The 17,472-nt window shown below is 43.1% G+C and overlaps 1 protein-coding gene across 3 annotated transcripts in view; it reads right to left on the bottom strand.

Annotated features, from left to right (window-relative positions):
• The window catches only part of RANGAP1 (Ran GTPase activating protein 1), a 220,637-nt gene extending 209,101 nt beyond the window's left edge, over window positions 1-11,536 (bottom strand). Inside the window, exon 1 of one of the 3 annotated variants that reach the window (XM_033929405.1) lies at window positions 11,338-11,536. The gene's annotated coding sequence lies outside the window, so the exon portion shown is untranslated. Of the gene's footprint in view, window positions 1-10,227; window positions 10,719-11,262; window positions 11,318-11,337 lie in introns of those variants that run through there. The other 2 variants (XM_033929406.1, XM_033929407.1) reach the window with 2 other exon arrangements.
• Window positions 11,537-17,472: the final 5,936 nt, after the last annotated feature.

The raw sequence follows: 17,472 nt of genomic DNA, 5'->3' as shown, positions 1-17,472 counted from the left end.
GCTGGCTGAAACAGGTCCCCAAGGGATTAACCTGCCAGCTACAGACCCAAACATCTGCGCCTTCTCCAAGCAGGCAGCAGTTTGTGTAGAACAGGAACTCTGTAGTGCTGAAAAAAATACAAACTACTGCAAAAAAAAACAACAAAAAAACCACAAAAAAAAAACCCTACCACAAAACAATAAAGAGTAAGCAAAGCAGTTCACCTTCTAACTGGCCTGCAGACAGAAGAACTGAGGGAGCAGCAGAGCCTCCTGGGAAGGAGGAGAAGCTGAAAAGCTGTGATGGACACCTCCCGCAATCGCTGGCATGATCAGATCAAACTATACAGCATATCATCCCTCTCGCAATTGAATGTGTGTTATGCAGGTATTGTCTATTATCTGCAACTGTCAGGATGCATCTGTCTTTAGCTCCAAGGTAAGTTCAGGGAAGAAGAGATCAAGTTTACACACCTTCATGTATCCCATGAATTAGGGGAGGGGGGGTTAGCCCTATGGCTTTGTGGTGCTATATTATGGTGTGTACCATAAGTTATCTGTGGGATTGGATGCAGCAAACATCTAATTATATGCCAGTAGAGCTGAGACTAATTTTGTCATAGCCCCCCCCCCAGTACAGTATACAACTAATGTGCTGGTATGCTCTCCATGATGGTCAAGCAGCAGATAGAATTTGTGCTCAAGGGTTGTCACTGCTGTAACACACAGATTTTCTCGCAAGTAGGAATGGCGTAAATATTTGAAGACTAGAATAAGGAAAAATTATGTTCTTACCTGTTAATTTTCTTTCCCTTAGACGCAGCAGATGAATCCAGAGACCAGTGGGATAGCCCACATCTACCAGCAGGCGGAAATAGAGAAACTGATTAACAGGTGGTCCTATTGGCTGGCACTCCTCCTGTCTCATCAGTATAGCTCCTTGCCCAAGCACATGTAACCAGCAATAGGCATAGCATGTAAAAAACTTCTTTCCCAGAACAAATCGCAAAAGGCAATGATACAGAATACCACTATCAACCACAACAAACCGCGAAAGTTGCACAAGAAAAAACCGACAGACATTACCAGAAAGGGTGGGGCTCTGGATTCATCTGCTGCGTCTAAGGGAAAGAAAATTAACAGGTAAGAACATAATTTTTCCTTCCCTAGCAACAGCAGCAGATGAATCCAGAGACCAATGGGATGTAGCAAAGCAATCCTCAATCTGGATGGGAAGCAAACGCCGCCTCTGCAACAACCAAAGCACTAAACACATCTACTGCATGTGTCCCCACATCCAACCAGCAATGCCGAGAAACAACACTCTCGGAAGACCAAGCAGCCGCGAGACAAAACTCCTCCAAGGAAAAAAACCTCTGGACCAAGTCCAAGAAGTAGCCATCGCACTGGCGGAATTGTCATGAAGTTCGTTCACCAATCGCTTTCCTGCCATCAAGTAAGCAGAATGTCCTCCTGGACCCATCGAGCGATGGCGGCTTTGGACTCCGCCAGAAGATTGAGGCGTCCCGTGAATAATACAAAATCAGGTGATCTAAACAACCAAAAGTCATTAGAAACCTTGCTCTCGAAGAAAGCTATGCACTATCAAAAAAATGCAATGAATAAAAGCACGACCCCCTATTTCTCCTCCCCGGAAGAAGGAAGGAAAAGTGAGCTAGTCATAAAAGAAAGGATGACACCCCCGAGAAAGAATTGTGGCACCGACTGAACTGATACCTCAGATAATGGAGATCAGAAATAAGAATCCCCGCTGAACAAGGCCTGCAACTCGGAAAACTGCAGAGCCGAAACCAAAGCCACAAGAAACCCCATGGTCAACGGCACAAGGAGGAAATGACGCCTATGGGAAACTGCGAAGAAGTACCGGAAGATTGCACTCCAGACAGGGCTTTTAAGAGGTGTACAAATATACCATGCTCAGTTTAGGAACGGAACGACATGAAGCTGAGAAGTAATTGAAGAGCAATATACCTAGCCCCGGTAACCAGCTAAGAATAGCACTTGAAGTTGAAGGGAATGGAACCCTAAGCCCTTGGCAATACCCCTGTGCCAAAAAGTAACTATGTAAGGGTGCAAAGTTGAGAAGTATCCAAAAGGAAGCAGAATCCACAGGTGAAGACTTCTGTAGCGCCAGGATAAGAGAAGAAACAACCCGCTGCGCATAACCCTTACACGTCAGTCAGAACTTCTCAAAAGCAAGGTCGTAATACCAAAGTAGTACGAATATCCATGTCGATCGGACCCTAGGTGAGCAAATCCGGAGATACCAGGAAACGCCATAGTCCAGCTGTCGAAAGTAGCAAAGCCAGAATTCTACAAATACAGTGCCCGGAAAGCAAGCTGGAGATGGCAAATCCAAGCCATTATCAGCAAGGGGAAAACACTGAAAAAGAGAAACCAGAGGTGAGAAAGAAGCCACGCTGTTTCCCCCCTCTAACTCCCACTCCCTGTGCTAGGAAGTATTGAATCGTGAGATGAGACCAAGAGGTCTAGTACCAGGAGATCTCACGTCCATAAAAAAAAATCTGGAACGCCTGAGTCAAAATTCCCAATATCCAGGACGTATAAGATTTCACTATCACTAATGTGCACACTTGCTAGAGCGTACACAGTGCTGAACACTGTAACATACCAGAAATGGGTCATGGTCAGATTGCACGGAGAAAAAGTCTATCCAAACTCTTTTCTTGACCCCTAAAATGATCTGCCAACAGAAGAGGAAGATGAGGGTCTCCCCATCGAAGTAGAACAACAACTGTACCCGGCAATGGAGTACAGCACCTACTGCCCAAGCTGGAGAGAAATACCCCCATCAAAATACTGACTGAAAGGCCCTCAGCGGCATTCCGGAAGAAGGGTCTGAAGCTCCAGAAAGGTAGCCTGACCACGCTCAAGAGTAGAAGAATGAACAAGTACGGAGTCGATCCTGAAGACCAGCCTCCTGGAGCTGAGGATGGAAGGCACCGAGTCCCCCCAACCCAACAGCCCGGGATGTATGGTGGCCATGAGCTAGTCCAGCAAAACCGAGGCATGCCTTGTAAAAGAGAAATCTCGCTGAGCCACCAAAACCTACAGAGCGATGCATGAGGAGCCTATCAACTAATCGGAGCCCTGAGAAACCGGGCACCACCAGAACAAGGGCGACTGCTGTAGCGTTATAATGGGAAAGCAAGCCGAAGTTCCCAGTGCGGTCAACAACAGAATTCCATACTCTGAGTCATGGGGACCAAAGAAGCCTGCAAACCTGAGACTGTGACTCATCGCCCAAGTTTCTGGGAAGAACACATGTCTCTCCCATAAGAACAAAAAAACATCTCCTCGACATACCTATAAATAGTACAGGAGAAAAGAGCGCTGTGCAAATTTCGAAGATTCACGTCCAAAGAACTGAGGAAAGAAATCACCCTGTTCGTGTCAGTCAAATGGCCCGACTGAAAGACGTCCGAATCCAGCATTCAGTCAAGAAGAAATTAGGTGAATCACCTGGTAGCGCCAAAACAGTACCTCTGGCCACATTTTCTAAAAGTTTCTTGAACTTTGGATAGGAGAAATGGCACGTGCCAAAATCGAAAGCGCTGCCCAAAGAGAGACAAGCAACTAACTGCCAAGGTATTGAATCTATGATTGCCACCCCTCCATATTATATCATTAAATTGACGCTGTCTATACCGCCAATACCTCTCAGTCTAGGTGGATTACAACAAGAGGGTGCCTCGGCACTGCCATGGAGAATACATGGGTAAAAGAGGTATGTGGCGGGATCAGGGAGGGTCAATCAGGAATTGCTAGATCAATTTAACAAATGACTGTAAGAGAAACTGGAAAAGCGTTCATCCAGGACACCGCTGCAATGACAGGTTGTCCAGAGTGAGGCGCTATCAATCCAATGGAGATATATCGGACACAATATATACCAGCAAGGCCACTAGACTGTCCCATTTAGGGGCCAGATTGGAAAAGAGAGACTGCACGCCGTTTGGATACAGAAAGAATCGGAGCGGAGAATCCTTTACCATGAAATAGGGGAACGCCGGAAAGGCCTGTACAACAGCGGAGGAACATGAAAAGCACAGGAAAGGAAGAAAGGTATTCCCCCTACCATAAGCGGATAAGTGCCGCCAGGGCACCTAGCACTGCCGCCCCAAAACTGAGTTCAGTGCCCCTCAGCGAAAGGCATGTACCTGGCAGGCAGAAAGAGAAAACACCCTGTCCAAAATACACTGCAGGGATGATGCAAACTGACAAACAGCCCTGTCTCCCCTCTCAGAGAGCCGTTCATCACATGGCTACAAGGGAACGACCCCGCGCATAACAATGCGAAGAGGGGAAAAAAAGAAATAGGGGAGCTGATTAACATACGTCAGGAAAAAACGATAGCCGCACAAGGCTGATGAGTATCACGAAAAACACAGGACCCTGCATTGACCCAGATACCAACAAAACCTAGTCCTGCCCGCTTGAAAAGTGAAGGTGCCACCAGGTAACCCCACATTACTAAGAGCGTGTAGCCCCAACAGGAAACTCAGCACGCCAGTACAAGGCGGTTTATTTTTATTTTATTTTATTGTATTGTATTTTATTTTTTGTTGTAAATTCTATATCCCTTGTAGTATCATCAGTAAGTGTACAAAATCACTTAAACTCTCCAGCAATATAATAGACATACATATGACAAGGAAATATTGTAATAGCACCACCTGATACCAGCAGCGCAACCCCAAGGCGCAAATAAGAGGCAACAGCCAACAGGCAGAACTCTTACCATACCGGGACCCCGGGATGCAGGAGGAGAGATCCGAACCAAGACCCGGGTATCCCTCCCCCCGCCGCTGACCGTCCCAGTGGCAAAGCACCTCCTGTTGACCCAGCGCCGTGACAAGCTGTAACCGAGGGGCCAATTGCCGAATGGACTCCCTCTCCAACGCTCTCAGGCAAGGCAGGATGGCTCCCAGACCCCAAAGAAGCACTTCGGGAGAGAGTCCCAGCGCCGCGTGAACAGCAACTGTACCTGCAACCCCCGACACAGTTAAGACCAGAACCGGGTGACTGGGGAGGCGCAGAGATAAGGCCGCAGCTGAAAACAGGCGCCAATAACGCAGTGGCTTCGCCACCAGCGTTGGAGCAGAAGCGCGAGCCACCCGCTCGCTGAAAGGCACTGACTCCACAAGCGCGACTCACTCGACGGCTTGAACACCGCCGCGGCACACACTGCGCATAGGACAGCCCCAGCGAACATGCCGCAAAAATCAGGTCTCTCCCACCCACGCACAAAAACAAGCTCGCGGCTCCCGCATGCGGGAAAACACCGATTTGAACAACAGTGCCCAAGACACCAAACAGAAGGCCTTAACTGAAAAAAGCACACATTGCAAATGAAAAACTCCCCATACAGCACAGTGTTCACTGCCCTAACAAGGCTTAGAAGATGAGGAAAGCTAGTTGGAAGGCACGCGACCGCACAGCTGCAGGTACTCCAGAACAAGCACAAAACCAACACAAATCTGTAGGTCCAAGACAACCGCAAAATAATATAACCCGCAGGGCAATGCAACAAAGGGATACTCACAACCAGGCTTACAGGACTGACAGACACCGGTAGAGCACCCCTGAGAATGCATAACTGCAAAAAGCAAATGGTCTCTTTCTTTTTTTTTTTTTTTTTTCAAGGGAAAGAAGAAAAATTAGAGACCCAGCTAACCCCTCTATCACTGGAGGGAGGGTGAGGCAGGGACAAGGGGGGGCCCAAGTGTAACCTCTAAAGCCGGCACCGTCCAGCCGGACACCCCTGTCTCACTGAAGAGGGAAACCTCAACAGGAGAAATATAATTGCTGCCTCACTGAAGAGCAAACCTCAACAGGAGAAATATAACTGCTGCCTCACTGAAGAGCAAACCTCAACAGGAGAAATATAACTGCTGCCTCACTGAAGAGCAAACCTCAACAGGAGAAATATAACTGCTGCCTCACTGAAGAGCAAACCTCAACAGGAGAAATATAACTGCTGCCTCACTGAAGAGCAAACCTCAACAGGAGAAAATATTTATCCAGCCACAGCCAGAATCCAGGAGCTAGTGGAAGAGCGACTTTCCCCTGCTGGGAGATAGAGCATACTGATGAGACAGGAGGAGTGCCAGCCAATAGGACCACCTGTTAATCAGTTTCTCTATCTCCGCCTGCTGGTAGATGTGGGTTATCCCATTGGTCTCTGGATTCATCTGCTGCTGTTGCTAGGGAAATAGGGCTTGCAGAAAGTAACATACGGTATATGGTGGACAAGAAAGGCAAGGTTATCTTTCAAATACTGAAATAAAGGAAAGCTTATGAGGTTAAAAGGGGATAACCACCATAATAGAAAATGTGTACTGCAAGAGCAGTAGGTAGTGCAAGTAAAAATTGTATGTGAAGTGCAGTATGAGAAATGTGAGGAGACAGCGACTGCCACACTGAGAGACATCTGTTTTGGTTGGGCATATGATGCCATTAGGGAATTTTAGACACAGGTGATCTGTTGTCTAGCAAGACAGTTTGGAAGTGTGTTGGGATACTTGTTGATGAGCTCCCAGGGACACAAGACCTAACAAGAGGGAAAAGTTATTCTTAGCGAGGGCAACGTTACTTGGGTACAAATGCATTTTGGCTACAAGGTGCAAATTAGAACTACTCTTTCAATATATTAAAAAATGGAAATAGATCAAAAATACAATCACAATAAACCAAAGCTCTATTTATTGAGAATGCATGCCACTACACATGTATGCATTAATGCATGTGCATATGGAGGAAAAGGATCTCAGAAATCCAAACCATACCCTACACTGCTATTGGTTATTTCTGGATTGAATTTTTATTTATTGATCCAGAAAAACCTCCAAAATCTTTTTCTAATTTCTTTCTTTTTATATTTTCGTTTATGTATCTTTTCTATTTATAACCTTTTGACTTGTTTCAAATTAATTAAATGTGATATATTTAGGGCTCCTTTTACAAAGGTGCATTAGGGCCTTAACGCGCGGAATAGCGTTCGCTAAAATGCCGTGCGCACTAGCCGCTACGGCTTCCTCTTGAGCAGGCGGTAGTTTTTCGGCTAGCGAATGCTATAGCAAGCGCTAATCCAGTACATGCGCTAAAAACACTAGCGCACCTTCATAAAAGGAGCCCTTAATGTAGCACATTTGGTACCACACACAGCACTAAATCGCTACTGCTGAGAGGTTACAAAATTCATGCAATGAATATAACACAACTTGCAAAAACTTTGAATAATATCAAAAAATATTTAGATCTCCATTGGAAAAATCACTTATCTTGGGTGCACCTTTATAGGATTTCACTCTCTGCAATTTATAGCATTGATAGTAGCGATAAGTATCCCAAATACCGACAGGTCTCGTTCTGCCGGATAGACTTTCTCAAGGCTAGTGTCAATCTTGTGTGTTTGACAGCCGAAACAGGAATCCTTGTTTGGACTCTTAACCTGTGTTAATTTTAATATTCTGTACACCGCTTAGAAGTACGATAAGCGGTATAACAAATTTTAAATAAACTATAATAAAGTCTTATATTGGTTGATTTAGATATCCACCTTGTCTTCTTTTTTGTTGTACTTTTATCCTAAGACAAGGGGTTTTTCTCTTTTTTGCCTGTCCGCTACAACAACAGTACATTCTTCAATGGGCTATGTTAAAATAGTCCTCCTCCTTATTCTCACTATTACAATTACAGTACTCAGAAATTCAAAGAAATTTCTGTTTTGGATTCGGCACTGAAATCAAACACAAAGGGGTCCTTTTACTAAGGCGCGCTAACCATTTTAGCACGTGCTAAATATTAGCATGTACTAAACATTAACGTGTCCATAGATTATAATGATGCGTTAGCGTTTAGCTCATACTAAAATGGCTAGCGCCGTCTTAGTAAAAAGACCTCAAAATCAGCATTTCTGACCTCGGTACCGGCGCTGATAAAGGACCGCATCATTGACCACCTTGACAGACACAATCTGATGAGGACCAGCCAGCACGGTTTCAGTAAAGGCAGATCTTGCCCGACGAACTTGCTGCACTTCTTCAAGGGAGTATATAGGTGGATAGACAAGGGTAACCCGGTCGACACTGTATATCTGAATTTTTAAAAGGCGTTCGACAAAATTCCACATGAACGACTACTTCGGAGAATTGCAAACCATGGAATCGAGGGTGAAATACTCACATGGATTAAAAACTGGCTGGAGCATAGGAAACAGAGAGTGGGGGTAAATGGACAATTCTCAGACTGGAAGAGCGTAATCAGCGGGGTGCCGCAGGGCTTGATGCTTGGGCCCATGCTCTTCAACATCTTTATAAACGATCTGGACATTGGTACAACAAGTGAGGTAATTAAATTTGCGGATGATACAAAATTATACAGAGTAGTGAAGACACAGGGGGATTGCAAAGATCTGCAACATGACATAATCAAGCTCCAGAAATGAGCATCGACATGGCAAATGAGGTTCAACGTGGATAAATGCAAAGTGATGCATGTCGGGAACAAAAATTTCATACACAAATACAGGATGTCCGGGGCGGTACTTGGAGAGACCTCCCAGGAAAGGGACTTGGGAGTTCTGATCGACAAATCCATGAAGACATCTGCACAATGCGCTGCAGCGGCGAAAAGGGTGAACAGAATGCTAGGAATGATCAAGAAGGGGATCACAAACAGATCGGAGAAGGTTATCAGGCCGCTGTACCAGGCCATGGTGCGCCCTCACCTGGAATACTGCATCCAGCAATGGTCACCGTACATGAAGAAGGACACGGTACTACTCGAAAGGGTCCAGAGAAGAGCGACTAAAATGGTTAAGGGGAAGGAGGAGTTGCCGTACAGTGAGAGATTGGAGAAACTAGGCCTCTTCTCCCTTGAAAAGAGGAGACTGCGAGGCAACATGATCGAAACATTCAAAATACTGAAGGGAATAGACTGAGTAGAGAAATACAGATTGTTCACCCTCTCCAAGGTAAGGAGAACGAGAGGACACTCTCTAAAGTTGAAAGGTGATAGATTCCGTACAAACGTAAGGAAGTTCTTCACCAGAGAGTGGTGGAGAGCTGGAACATTCTTCCACAGTCTGTTGTAGGGGAAAAACCCTACAGGGTTTCAAGACAAAGTTGGACAAGTTCCTGCTAAACTGGGACATAAGCAGGTGAGGCTGGACTCATTTAGAGCACTGGTCTTTGACCTCGGGGCCGCCACGTGAGCGGACTGCTGGGCAGGATGGACCACTGGTCTGACCCACCAGCAGCAATTCTTATGTTCTTATCTTCACCCTCCCCCAGTCCACCTTAGGGCGTCCTATCCTGTGCTATGATCCAATGAAAATGGTTGCCAAGACTACCGTGTGAGGTTCCAGCAGCCATTTTGTGGTTGGAACCAGTACAGATGGGAGACTTGCTCCTGCCAAAGTGGGTTCCAATTGTAAAATGTTGCCGGGACCTCCTGTGGCAGTCTTGCAAGACAAAAAGAAGTACAGCGCTGTATATGTCTAGTAGCACTACATAAATGATCAGTAGTAACAGTAAGGCTGCGTCAGAAAGTTTCTTCGGCTTTTTCCACTGGAGTTGTGGTACAAGGCAGGAATGAGTAGGGTTTGTTCCTGCCCCCAAAGGGAGCACAAGACCACCAGGACTTCATAGATTAGGCTCAGGGAGGGTCTATTGGTATCAAGCAAGAGGGAGGGGGCTGCTGCCAGCAGGATAGGTTGGCTCTTTTTGTAAGTGTGGGGGTGTTTTCATTTATAGTTTTGGTTTCTACTAAAACTGAGTGGCCAGTTTCAGTCACAGATTCGGTTTTGACAGAAACTACAAATTCTAGGTTCAAGTCAGGCTTTGCTTAGGAAACAAAAATCACACTATGTAATTAACCAGATTTTATATTACATTTGGAAAGCACATTAGATACTATAATGTAACTCAGGGGAACTCCTATGCTTTAAAACATGTAAGTTGTACAATACTGACCAGCTGTGCCAGCTAGAATAAAGAATAAAACAAAAAGCTTTTCTTCTGACAAGTTATCAGATATCACATTTTCTACATATCAAATGTAAAACAGAATGAATTTAAGATATACATTAAAGCATTTCTTTCCACTTATACTAGTATGGTGACACATATTCCTTTAATATTGTTTATCCCTTTGGTGAAAGCAGCTTCAAACATTGCCAGATTTAAAACAAAATAAGAATACCTTTCTTTCTTCTCTTCCTGGCAATCAGATCTGCAAGTCTAAAATGGGACACAGTAAACAACTCCTACTCCTGCTTCCAGATAGCATACAAGGTAAGCACATATTATGGCAGAAGGGCATCCTTCTCTGCCTTGCTGATCTGCCATTATTCTGCCTACAGTACTGTGGCCCAAGAATATAAGGGAGGTAGCTGCTTTAAAATAGGCTGTAACACAAGAAAGCTGAAATGCAAGGGTTGGGAAGCTGAAAGTCAGAGGAGAGGCACCTGAAATGTTGAAGGAGGGAAAGACAGAAAACAAAAAATAGGGCACAGGCAGAAAAGAATCCGGAAGGAGAAAGGATCATCAGGTGGGCAGGAATAGAGAGAGAATACATCGTCACATCTGGGATACCCTTTAATCAGAATAGGGGAAAGGGGCATATGTACAAGCTACTAAGCTTCCTTGAAAGCAGAACTGAGTTTAAAGGTTAAAAGCAGGAAATGAACTAGATCCCATCCCAATCATATTTTGCTTCCATCCTTTGCCTCCCCATCCTCTTACTTCTGCCCCCAGCCCTGAAAACCACCTCCCCCCCAACCAGATTTGAAAAGTAGAACCAGAAATTTCGTTTACGTAGATCATTTAATTTCAATTATAATTGCAATCTTTATAGTCCACCCTTGCCATCAAAAAGATGGACCAAGGTGAACTTGATTAATTACCAGATTACAACAGAACGTCTAAAAACAACAACTAAGGGTACATTATTTATAAAAAACAAAAAAAAAAAAAAAAACCATAGCAGACGAGAACATTTAAGAAGCAAACACTGCATGTCACTGGCACTGGCACTATGAAAGCGGGGCAAATGGTGAGAGACCCGGAGACCCATCATGTCTCCCTTCCTCAATACCATCTCAGCTGGACGGCGAGGGAGATGTCAGTCTTATTATTACGCGGAGGAGTTACACCACTCCGGTCACCTGCAACCCCACTCGGCCGCTTTCCTCCTCCCCTACCCCTCGGTTTTTGAACCAGCAATAAAACCACTGACCAATTCCCTCTCGGGCTCCCGCCACAGCCCCGAACCAAAAACCAACAGCGCAACCGCTGCACCAAACACACGCACCTTAGCAATACGCTTTTTGTACGTTTCTTCGCTTTTTTAAATTTTTTTCTTTCTTTTATTTTTATTTTTCCAACCCTCTTTCCGGGGAAAGCCGCTTAGTCCTTGTTACCTATACACGCTTTCTACTGCCGCCTGTTATAATGGCGAACTGGATAGTTTGAAACCCGGCAGTTTTTTTTTTTTTCCACTGCCTCGTGAAAGGGGCACGCCGGGAGTTGTAGTTTTTATTCGCGCCACCATCGCCCTAGAGGTGACGGATCGGAAGCCGGGCAAAGGGACTGCGAGTCCCGTGATGCCCTGCGAGGGCCGCGCCTCTGACGGCAGAGAAGGGAAGCGCGTCCGTGCGCGGTGGATTCTTGAATGTTGCTCCGCACGGCGCGGCGCTAGATGGTGAGGCATGATGTACGTCAGCAGGTCTTTTTTTTATTGTTTTGTTTCCGGCTGGCCATACTTCAACTTGCTGCTTACGTAACCTCTTTGAAGTGCTGAGTCACGCTGTGACTAAGGCGATCGTAATCTTCTGCCGTTCAGGCTAGTCCAACCATTAGACAACACTAGGCTGTCGTTTCTGGTAGGGCAGCAAAAGTCAAAGCTAAACAATAAGTCCTGCAGCAACACAAACTCAAACTGGTAGCGCTATAGAAATCATTAATAGTAGTAGTACTTTTGCCTATGTCGAGTGGCCATTTCCAGATAGCAAGAACCAAAGAGGATTGACCCCAAAGTATCCACAGAGAAAAAAATCCAGAAGAAACCAAAAGAAACTGTGGAATGACGATGTTCCTTAAATAAAATGTCAAAGTTCCAAAGGTACAATAAATCATCTACATAAAATAAAATCATCCACATAAAAGTAAAATAATCCACATGAAAACCTTAAAGGACCTAGTTCACTACACGGTCCGCCTTTCGACAAAGAGTCTTCTTCAGGGGTCCTATAATGGTGAATACGTGGAGATGCTAATATGTGGTGACCCGCAAGTAAGACGCTGCTTGCATCCTAAGTGAAACGCAGACCGTGTTGGGTCCTGTGTCCCTAGTGAACTAGGTCCTTTAAGGTTTTCATGTGGATTATTTTACTTTTATGTGGATGATTTATTGTACTTTTGGAAATTTGACATTTACAGATAGCCTCATTTCACTGTTTTCAATATTGAAAAGCATGATGTCTGAGGAGGAGGAAACAGCAGAGCGGGCCGAAGGTTTGCCTAGAGCACCCAATATTCTTGAACCAGCCCTGCCGCCGCGTTTTGATGCATGTTGTCAGAGCTGTTAGTAGTGCAATATCCTGACGGACTTGGAGAGCTGGAGCAAATCCTGACTTCATTATAATGTAAGCCTTTCCCGCATGAGAACTAAAACTGGTGCAAGTTTTTTTATTCATTTTAAGAAAAATAATAATAACAAACATAATATAGATACCAAATAATTACATAACATAGATACCAAATAATTAAATAAAGAAATAAGAATAAGTTCCCATGTTTTCTCATATTGAAGACAAGACAGACAATTTACGTTCTCAGCAGTGACCAGCAATGGCAGTCAACCAGACAAGATCACTTATGTTTAATTCCCTAGAAGAGTACTATGTTCTGTCTTGCCCTGTTGACCTGTGCCTGTCATAATTAGATTTTGTAAGCTCTTTTGAGCAGGGACCATCTCTTGCATGTCCAATGTACAGTGCTGCATATGCCTGGTAGTACTTTAGAAATAATAAATTATTGTTGTTGATTTCATTTTGATATACTGTTTTACTTGGGCCACAAAACAAGGCAGTTTACAATTATAATCAATTTTGGGAAAAGGAAATGAACGCCATAAATCTGAAAGGAAAGAAACATACCAACAATAATACATTCAAAGTTATAATAGCAATAGAATTAAAACAAAATAAAAAATTACAGCACCATTAAAGTGGCATATCTGTGTTGCATATTCAATCACATTTGTTTTGGTGGAGCTTGGAAGGCCTAAAGAAATATTTTTAAAAATACCTTTTCAAGGATGCTCAACATTTCTTATAAAAAGATTTGGAACATAAGTTGAGTGGCAAGGTATTTCCAAGAGGTAGTGCAAGATAACAGAATACAGTAAAATCTTGGATTGCAAGTAACTTGGTATGCAAGTGTTTTGCAAGACAAGCAAAACATTTTATTAAAATTTAACTTGATATACAAGCAAGGTCTTGCAATACAAGTACATACAGTATACACACATCACATCATCACAACCAAGCCAATGGTTCTTCTCTCTCTGACACTGCAGGAGTGTAGTGACTGTTCTAAACAAGCAAGGTCTTGCAATACCAGAACATACAATATTTTGTATCAAAGTTTCTTATGGGGAAATTCGCTTTGATATACGAGTGTTTTGGATTACAAGCATGTTTTCAGAACAAATTATGCTCGCAAACCAAGGTTTTGCTGTACACTGTTTCTAATGGATTCCCACTACTGCTCAAGATAGACCTGGAAAGACCAACTTGTGATCACTGAGCGAGCAAAAACAGCAGATTGGGACATATGGGATAGTAAGAGAGGTGAGATAACCTGGGATGCTATATAATGGACTGCTCAAAGGGTTAGAATTTCAAATTTGATTCTGTATTCAACTGGGAGCCAATGCAAATATAGCAAGCACTTAGCTGCCTTAGAAGGTTTTATAAAAAGTCTGGATAATTTCCTAAAAAAAAAAAAAAGGTCCATAAACCATTATTAAGATGGGAAAATCTACTGTTTATTCCTAGGTTAAGCAGCATAACATCTGTTGTACTCTTTGGGATCTTACCAGATGCTTGTGACCTGGGTTGGCCACTGTTGAAAACAGGATGCTGGGCTCAATAGACCTTCAGTCTGTCCCAGTATAGCAAATAAAGTGGGCTGCTGTATTTTGTATGGTTAGGAGTTTTTAAGAGGTTAAGAGACTTTGTAAGACCAGTGCAAATAACCTTACAGTAATTGAAAGGAGAGCCAATGAATGAGTGGAAAAATGTATGTAGTGCCTTGTCATCTAAGTAATTTCATACTTGGTTATCTGAGAGCCAGAAAACTAGAATTTAGGACAGAAGATATTTGTCTGGTGAAAGATAGCTGAGAGTCAAGAAAGATGCCTAATTACCTGAAAGAATCCACAGTGGGAAACAAATGTTCTAAAAATAATTGGTGTTAGAGATGGGGAATGTCCTGTGTTTCCAGCAAGAAGTGGTTTGGGAAGTATTAAGTACTACAGTGTACTTAATGATCACAAAGCCAGTCTGCCATGTCATCAAGACAGTTTTGCAAAGGTAGAAGATCAAGGGAATCCAATGATGTTTAGTGGATATCATCTGCGTCAATTGAGATCCTATTTTTCTTTTGATGACATGCAAAAACTTGTTCAGGCTTTAATTAAGTAAATAATAGACCCAAATAAAAAGAATTACAGTAGTCTATCATCCAGGTCCATTGCAAGAATTCAGCTATTTCTGACTACAGACTTGAATGCTCTTTCATAAAACCAGATATGATCATGTAACTCCCCTGTTGTCCATTGATTGCCTGTGCAGACTAGAATTTAAAGTTCTGTGCCTAGTTTGTAAGATTAGAAATGGTTTCTGTCCTAATTATTTGTTGCCATTGATGACATCACAATGTCGCCTAGAGCAGTGTTCTTCAACTTTTTTACACCTATGGACCGGCGGAAAGAAAATAATTATTTTGTGGACCGGCACCGGTCTGCGGACCGGCAGTTGAAGAACACTGGGCTAAGTCGTGGGCCAGACCCCACTGATCTCTGCCAAATTTCCGCCCCAGACCCTGTCCCATAATAGTACTAATTGTAACACTATTTTTTCCATTCATTTTTCGTATATACACACACAATATAATATTATATTAACAACACATAATGGTTAACCACTAAATTAAACTACACAAAGCCACTGTATGCTTCTCAACATTCATTCCTACCAGAACACAGATAACCCCTAAGCAAATATGGGACCAAACACTAAGGGCTCCTTTTACAAAGGTGCGCTAGGGCCTTCCTGAGCACGCTAACCATTACCGCCTCCTTTTTAGGAGGCAGTAGATTTTCGGCTACCGCACGCTATAGTGCGCGGTAATTTTGTGCGTGCGCTAAAAACCCTAGCACACCTTCGTAAAAGGAGCCCTAAAAGTACTAATATATACAAACAAACCCTAAGATGCAAGACTCTGCATGCAGTACGACCCCAGAGAAAAAAAAACAAAAGATTTCTTCCTGAACAGTGCAATAAGACTTTATACGGAGAAAGTCCAAACTACCTGAATAACCACCTCATCCACAACACCGCAACCAGACATAGGAAAATTCACACCCCATTCTCATACCGCCCAATTAAGGAGGTCAAACGGAAAAAACTATATGATGGCCTCCTGGCCACTCAAGCAGCCAAACTAGACAACCAAATTGCCAATCTACTGACGGCATCCCTCGACTACAAGACTTTTAGAAAAGAAATAAAGACCATACTCTTCAAGAAAACTCTGAAAAAAGAAATAATACCGCAAGTCTCAAACTCCACCTCTCACTAAAGCCAACTACCCCAAACAAATAACCTTACCCATTTCTTACTCTTTTTGAAAATGACCAATTTTTTTTTTTTTTGGTAAGTTCTTGTTGTAATACATCTTGGATAATTCTTTTGTAATCCGCCTGAACTGCAAGGTAATGGCGGAAAAGAAATCCCTAATGTAATGTAATGTAATGTAAAATTGACACAATTCAGTCACTAAATTGAAAATAAATTCATTCCCCCTACTTCCATGTTTTGTTTTTTTTACTAGATTTCTCTTTCTCTAATTAAAGACAAATAGCACATGACCAGTTATACCTCCTTCCCTATAACTGTTTACAGGGAAAAGGAGACAATTTTAACAAAAGCTGTATCAGACATACTGAATCAGACAATTTTGCCTAACTCAGTTAATACTTCGTTTTGTGAATGAACATTATGTAACAATGCAATTAAAAATTAAATTAATGATTGTGATATAGGATTTATTCACCATGTAAAAAATCAGCAGGTTAGAAAATAGGGCAGTGGAAAGCTAGTCTAGGATACTCTTTAAGCAGTGAGGCCTCAAAGAGCAGAGGGGTTCCCATTATATACATGCTATGCCTTACCTTCTGGCCTGCTCCTGCCTGGCCGTTTTATGCCGCCCCCAGTGTTATCTTTGGGCCAGCTCCCCTCTTCCTTACTGCCACAGTGCACAAAGCCACGGGCAGCGGCTCCTCACGCGTCCCGCGCCTCATCTGGAAGTTTTCCCTTTGACATTGCGGCATCAGAGAGAAGGCTTCCAGTTCAGACGCAGGACACGTGTAGGAGCTGCTGCTCGCGGCTTTGTGAACACCGCATCAATCGCACCACGGACCGACGGTTGAAGAATACTGTCTCGGGCCCAATGCACGTGCCAGCCCTGTGGACCAGCAGGAAATATCTGCGGACCGGTACCGGTACATGGACAGGCAGTTGAAGAACACTCGCCTAGTGCTTGTATAGGTATTTGCGACGCACAAATGGAAGAAATAAAATAAATTTAATTTAATTTTTAAAAAACTCAATAAATTCAGTATCCTTTTTTTTCTAATGTACAATTAGCTTCTTTTAAGAAATCTTTTCTCTATTTTTGTAATTCCACAATTAAATAGTTTATAGTTTATTCACTTATAGCCCACCTTTACCAAAGTGGGTTACAAAAGTACACACATAATATTGAATACAGACATCCATAAATAACAAATCATTACAAAGCCCTCCACATACACACAATATCTGGAGCCAAACTAAAAATAGAAGTGCTCAACACTCATATTTAATTTTGCAGAACAAATATTATTTTAATCTTTTTTTTTTTTTTTTTAACTATTCAAATCTCTCTGTTGCCTAAGGTATAATGGTATGTTATTCCAAGTATCAGGACCAATATAAGAAAAGAAGCTTACTCTGGTCATCTGTAATCTCATTTGTTTTATGGTTAGAATATTCAAATCCCAAAAATCAGCCGAGTGTAAGGTTTGACATGGCATGTAAGGGGATACACTATCGACCAGATATTTCAGTGCCATCTTATGTTCGCATAGATACGTTAACAGCGGCAATTTGTTCTGTAT

The sequence above is a fragment of the Geotrypetes seraphini genome, chromosome 2 (genome assembly GCF_902459505.1).
Source record: "Geotrypetes seraphini chromosome 2, aGeoSer1.1, whole genome shotgun sequence".
NCBI classification, from domain to species: domain Eukaryota; kingdom Metazoa; phylum Chordata; class Amphibia; order Gymnophiona; family Dermophiidae; genus Geotrypetes; species Geotrypetes seraphini.
This window is presented reverse-complemented; position numbering and strand designations above follow the sequence as displayed.